A 7255-nucleotide genomic window follows, 5' to 3' on the forward strand; every position below is an offset into this window, starting at 1 on the left:
GCATGATACCTCCATCAGCCTCAGATGAGACAGGCCAGGACACCCAGCCACAGCCAGCCCCCTTCCTTTCTTGGATCCCCAAGCATTGGAGAAACTTTCCTAATCCAGGCCAGAGTGACTCAACGTGGCCAAGAAGGAGCTGGGGGCAGAAGCTGAGAGGCATGGAGGGGACTGGTTATCCAAGGTCCTTCCCATTGGTGCAGGTGGGGAAGCAGGGTGAGGAGGAGGGGTCCACTCAGCAGGGGAGTTTGCAGTTGGAGTTTCCGGGGAGAGCTTCTAAGAGTGGTGATGGGCAGCCCTGAATGCCAGATCCTGGAGTAGTCTGGCCCCTTTCTGTGTCCCACACATGGCTGTGATCTGCTCTCTTGGGGAGAGTGGGTAGGTGGTTTTGCAGGTGAGCTCCACCTGGCTTCCTCCTGACAGTCCTTGGGGTGATGCTTCTGCCTCCATCTCTTTGCTGGGATTGCCTTCTGTACCCTAGGGAGCCCGAGGACCTGGAGCAACAGCTGAGGGTCCTGGGTCTTGGCGAGGGGTTTGTGTGTGCCCACCTTCTTCCCAACCCCTTAACTCAATACTTCTGTCCTTCCCAGACCAATAGAAAGACCTGTCCCTGAGACTCTGTAAAGAAGAAGCAGCTGGAAGCTGCAGCCTTCATGAGACCAAGATCTTTGTCCATCTCTCCTGCTCAAGGGAGAGGCTTCCTTAGGCCATTCCCAGCCCCCTCCTCTCAATCCCTGGGGTCCCTTCTGCCCCCTCTGAGGGTCCACTAGTGCTACCGTAGTGGAGAGGCTTCCCCAGGCTCTGTGTTGGAATAGTGACAAGTCAGAGGGGGCAGAACCGGCGCAGCCAGGCTCTAAGGCCACACCTCACTGTTACTCCATCTCCTGACCAGGTGAGAGCTCTTCCTACCAGATGAGATGTCCCATGGGTTTTCTTGGTTTGTTGTTTTCTCCAATCTGTCCAATTCTTCCCTATTGAAGCAAATTCCTTAACACTTTGGTGAAGAATTCCTTACCCAGACTTGGGCCTCTGATACCTACCCTTCAGTGCATGGTGAGCTCAGTGTGTGTGTGTGTGCATGTGTGTGAACCTGGGGGCCGACCAGGTGGCCTGGGAGTATGAGTAGGGCCCTGTGCCCTGGGTGGCCTGTGTGGTCAGGGGAGTGAGGCTCCAGGGCGAGATTCCCTGCCCTGCTCTCCCAGCTTCTGCCGGTGTCCTCAGAGCACTGTTGACGTTTCAGAAGAGCCTCGCTCGCTCCGCCCCGCACTCCACCCTGGGAGCAGCACCTTCCTAGTCCTTCTTAGGGAAAATAACAAAACTTCACTTATCCCCATAAACCGCTTCCCATTCCGCAGCACAGTTCTGATCGCCGAGGTATTGCACTGTTCCAGATCCCTAGTCCCCTCTTCCTCCTGTCCCTTCTCCGCCCCCCACCCCCTTCTTTCCTCTGGCCCCTGGCTCAGTTCAGGGAAATGCTGTCCCACATCAGCCCTCTGCTCTCTGTGGCCGTCAAAGCTGCTCCACTGACTTGGAGTGACTTGAAACTTCCTGCTCTCCCTAGGATGGCAGAGTCTGTCTCTTCCCTCTGCCCCAGCTGGGCTTCTGGAACCATCCTCCTGAGAGTGGCTGTTAAGGATGTTGGGGGTGGGTGGGTGCTGGGAGAAGGAAGGGGCATCCCCTCCTCTCACTGTTGCCCTCCTCTCCCAGGGGACATGCACTCTCTCTATGTCTTCTGGTTGTGCACGTTTGTCTGACCTTGTAAATATGTTTTAGGAAGAAAGCAAAAGGCATTGAACTAGCCCTGGGGGGGGGGGGGCGCTACAGGGATCCAGCTTTGCCTCTCTCTGAAGCCCCACATTGCTTTTTTCCCCACTGATATTGGGGTTCCCCCCCAAAGGTAGACAAAAGCAGCTGTTCCCAGTGGGGTTGAAGGCCTCCAAGTCACTTCTTATTAGACAAGGTTGAGGTTTTCTCAGGAGCAAGGTTGCTAGTTGGTCCTTCCTCAGTTCCTAGGGTGCTTGTCCGTGACCAAGCCGCCTGCTACCCAGCACCTTCTGTCCCCCGCCCCCATGTCCTTGCTCCTTCCCACACCTCTCCCCGGGCTTAGGCTGCTCTGAGAGGGCCTCCACCAAATGTTACAAGGACACCTGGCTCTGGAGCTGCCCTTGGCCTCCCATGCCCCGTGGCCCATGGCTGCTGGGAAAGACAAATGTCTAAGACTAGGTGGGTTGAGAGTGGAGAAAACAAATGTGCCTTGAGAGACCACTCAGAGAGTTGCCAAAGGTGATGGGGACAGCGGTTCTTTGGAGCACAGGAAAGGGGCCAAGGGGATGAGAGTGGGTTGCAATGGGCGACTGCATGTGGAGGTGGACACACCTCGCTGCAGCCCACCTGGTTGCAGTGGACAGGCCTCCCACTCAGCCTAACGTGAACTCTGCGTGCTTCCAACATCACCCACCTGAGCCCTCAGGCCTTGGGGAGAAGGAATGGCTGATCTTTGACACCAGGGTCATCTCAAGGCTGTGGGCTGGCTAGCCCCAGGGAAGAGACACTGAGGGTGCAAAGGGAGACTGGCGCCATCCCGAGGAAGTTCCAAGCAGAGCAAACTTCTTTCTAGCCTGAAGCCTACTTAAACTGTGTGACAGTGCAATAACAAGCTTAGAGTTAAGAATTGTGTTCAAGTGCTTGGATTTCTGTCTGTAGATTTAAGTGCTGAAGTTGTATCTCTCAGTAATTTTAGATGTCTTTTTAAAAAATTGAATAAGTGTTAGACAGTGTGTGCGTCAATGGGCACTCAAGCGTCCCCCAGGTCACCCTACCCTCTCCTTTCCCCCCTTGCACCCCCATCCCCTCACACCCCAACCCCCACCTCCACTTGGGGACCCCGCCTCGTGTTGTCTTTATCTGCCTATTACTCAGCCTAAGGAAACAAGTACACTCCACTCATGCATAAAGGAAATCAAATGTTATTTTTAAGAAAATGGAAAATAAAAACTTTATAAACACCACCTGCTGGCAGAAGTCTGATTATTCTCTTTGGTGTTATTTTTCGGTTCAAAAATAGCATTCACAGATGAGATCCTATCGTCCTGACGCTCAGAGTTAGCATTTTCTCTCATCTTCAGATCTTGGGAAGGTCTGGGGGCAGTGGGGGCTGATTTCTCCAAGGAGGACCAACGTAAAACATCTGTGGTATGATTGCAAATATATCTGCGGCCTATATTTGTATATATGCCAATAAACACATCTCTTTCACAAAGCAGAGAACAAACTGTGTCCCGTTTTCTTCATTGAACACATTATAAATCTTTCCCTGTGTTATTGAAGTGACTTGAAGACATGACTTTAATAGGTGCCTAAGATTCTACAATATGAATGTGATCTGATGAACTTAACCATGTCCCTAGTTTGGGACATTCATATTGTTTCCAGGGCCTTGACATAAATAGGACCGTGATGAGGTTGGGTCCATTTTGAATTGTTTCCCTAAGCCAGATAGCGAATGACCACGTGAAAGGATACTTTTTAAAAATCATGGTAAAATACATCTAACAGAAAGGTTATCATTTTAACTAGTTTATTTCTTTTTTTCAAGAACTAGTGTTGTGTTTTTTTTTTTCTTTGTTTTTTGTTTTTTAGAGACAGGGTCTCACCACGTCTCCCAGGCCTTCTACAGTACTGGGATTTTAGGTATAAATCACCACACTCTGTTTTACCCATTTTCAAATACAGCACAATTCAGTGGCAGTTAGTCCCTTCCCGATGTTGTACAACCATCACCATAATCTAGTTCCAGAACATTTTCATCGAAGGTACGAGCATTTGAAAGACCTCCACTACATCTTACCAGGTTGCTTTTCAGAAAGATTAAACTGATAGAGACAACCCTGTCAGCAGGCCGTTCAAGAATCGGCTCCTTAGATGCTTGTCAGTTTGGCAGAATAACCGTGTGTCTCATTTTTATCCTTTTGATTAGCAGAGATGGGAGACTGTTGTCATCATCCTGTGACTTTTCTGCTCACAGGCTTTGCCCACGCCCTCACTAGGCCCGTCTTCCTTTCAACTGATCCTTGTGCTGCATGGAGGGTGTGGAATCCAGCACAGGGACTCTGAACTCTAGCCCTAGAGCTTGCTAGCTGTGACCTTGACCAAATCATCTGATGGATGGAGAGAATAACCCATCTCACCAGGATCACCTGTGACAATTGGTTGACGTGATTTCCAAAGGGCAAAGGCAAGCCCTGTCTGATCACGCCCTCAGGCTCTGCCCATCTGGCTGGAGCAGGTCCTTAGAGAGGGGAGCTGCCTCCAAGTAGGAGGCCACTATCTCTCACTGTCACCAGCAAGGTCAGACTTGGAGGCTCAGGAGTCTCCCTGGAAGGAAGTGTAAGGAGGGATGTGATTTGCTGAGGAGCTGCTCCCAGCAGCAAGGGTGAAGGAGGAAGTGGGTGGAGATGGAAACAAAGACCCCTAGAAACCAGGTCATTTGTTGGGCTTGTGGGAACCCGCAGTTTTGGAAATGGAGGAGCCATGCAGTGGTAGTGGGGGGCGGATGTTGAGGCTGGAATCAGAGAGTCAGTTGGCTGTCACACACCGTGAGTTTACTTGTACAAGGCACACGAAGCTCTACTGTTTCTTGGAAATAATAATACTGACAACTGAACACACTTGCTATGTACAAGACCCTAGGAAAGGAGATAGTTTATATCAGCCCATAAGGTGATACTATTATTAAAGCCCAATTTGCAGATGAGGGAACTAAGTCTCAGATAGGGTCAGTAACTTGACCAAGTATTCCCAGCTAGTAAGGGGCATTCTGCTTCCAACTCAAAGCAGGCTGTCACCAGGCCCAGTGACTATGCTCCTGTGGGTCACAGGCGGTCAGAGGAAGAGAGCTACTGCTCAGGGGTGTGCTCATGAAGGCTTCCTGGGGGCACGAGACTTCAGCTGGGCTCTCAAGTCAGTAGGGATGGCTCAGCCCTGGCGGTACAGAAGAAGCATTTGGGGGATTCTAGGCCCTGGGCCCCACTCCCAGAGAGCTTAGTGTCATTCTGGGCGGGGGGCCCAGACATCGGTATATTTTCAAAGATCTCCAAATGATGCTCATGTGCAGACCAGGCAAATGGAGGTAGGGAGGGAGTGTCCCAGAGGTGGGGACAGGATGTGCAAGAGGCCAGGGCAGTGGTGAAGGTCCTAGTGGAGGCTGTGTGAGGCTTGGAGGCTAATTCGAGGGCAGGAAAGCTCCAGCATCTCCCTAGTAGGAGGGCTTGTGTTATACTGTTCTGTCCAACACCCTGTTAATCACCAACACAGGCCTCGGTTCTGGGTTGTTGCAATAGCCTCTTCTAAGTGGCCTGGAGGAGCCTGCAGCCTGCTGAGAATGGCCAAGTCTGCCCCATGGGCAGCCTCCAAATGAATGTCCCCAATCTTCAGGGAAATTTAGGGCCAATGTCTGCTCTGGTAATGTGAAGCTAGAAGCCTCTGAGTTCTGGAATAACCCTTCCATTGTCACCATGTCCCAGCAACCTGGGTCCCCAGGGTCCCTTGGGCCAGCAGCAAACAGAGCACTGCCAGGGACTGACAGCAAAGGCCAGGCTGTGGCCATCCAAAAAGCCGGCCCTGGAACCCAGTGCTCCGGGCACCCACTGCCCACCCTCCTGCCTTGACATGGCCCATCCTTAGCCAGCCCTCCATCCCTCTTTCACTGTGGGCCCACCACATCCTAGCATCTTGCTTTTCCCAAGCATTTAGCCTCCTGGGGACAGGGACTATATATTGCCTTCTCTCATTGAATGACTGGGCCCTGGGACTAAATTGAAAAGAAAATTCCCAAACTGCACGCAAGTCCATACAGGTGTCTTCCCCTCCCACCTGAGCACTGGGCCTGGGGCCAATCTCCACATACCTTTGCCTCCATAGAGGGGGTGTATTTGACCAAAAACAAATAAGAAAAACTCTAACTTTGTATATTTTGAGCAAAATAAGTAAGGGAAAGGAAGATAAAACCCTGACATTTCTGTGGTCTCATCGACTCCCTCCTTTATGTTACTGAATCCTCCCAGCAGATACATGAGGCAGGTGTTATTGATGAGATGCGAAGTGTCCAAGGGCTGACCTTGGCTCCCATGGTTGTGTGTGGTGGAGCTTTGCTGTTGCTCCAGGCCTGGCTGGCTCCAAGGTCAGCCACCAGCTGCCACGTCTGCGGTCACCCCTGTGTGACTCCCACAGTCAGATAATACTGTGGGAATCCTGCATTCTCATGAGTAAGTCATGGGAGAATGTGGGTGGGAGTGGGGTGCTTGGGAAAAGCGCAGAAGGAGAACAGCTGGGTTTTGCCTGGCTCACCTCCAAACTTGGGTCAGCACCTCTCCGTAGACCTCAGTTTCCCCATCTGTGAGTGGAGGGATTGGACTAGATTGCCCAATGTTGTGATTCTGGGACAGAGTGCCAAGGTACAAATCCAGCTAGATTTGGGATTTTCTTGCTCTAACATCTCACAGTTGCTCTACTTAGCCCCGAGGGCTTACACATTTGCAAAGCGAGATTATACTTTAAAAAGAATGATAAAGAAGGATTGTGAGCAACCAGCACCCATTTTCCTGAAGGCTCCACGACTGCTCGCTTCTGTGACGTGTGGAGGGACTTGATGTCCAGGCAGAGGATGCTTGCAATTTTTGGAGGCCCTGGCCAGAGTTTGGAGCGTGCCGCTTCCTGTAGGTGGGGAAACAGGCTGGAAGAGGCGAGCACCATGCCTACAGCTGGAGCACGCTGCTGTCTGACAGCTGAGGAGATGGGGGCCAGAGCAGGTCACTGACTCAAGTTCCCTGGCAAGTGGCCAGAGCAGACCTTCACACATGTGATTTCTTTTGAACCTCCCAGCTGCCCTTATCATTTTACAAATGACGAAACCAGGATCATGAGAGCTGCCATGGGATGTGACTTTGTCACATTGCTTCTCTGGAAGGGTGGGCAGCCTCGATGCCTGTCCCTCTGGGATAGGTTGGCCTCTAGTGAAGGCTGCGCTGTCCTCCTATCTTGTTGTGGTTCCTGCTAGGCCATCAGAGGGTGGATGGTCCCTTCCAGGTCTCCCTGGATCAATTGCTTCCCTGGCCCAGGTCGTGGGGGAGGCCTCTGCATGCCTCACTCCTCTTAATCATACTTATAGTCAATCTCCGGTGGGGGCACCAAAACCGTTTTGTTCTCTATTCTCACTGCGTCAACACAGAGTACTTCACCTCTGGTCGCCAAAATGTGT

The sequence above is a fragment of the Otolemur garnettii genome, unplaced genomic scaffold (genome assembly GCF_000181295.1).
Source record: "Otolemur garnettii isolate 467f Iridium unplaced genomic scaffold, OtoGar3 scaffold00008, whole genome shotgun sequence".
NCBI lineage: Eukaryota > Metazoa > Chordata > Mammalia > Primates > Galagidae > Otolemur > Otolemur garnettii.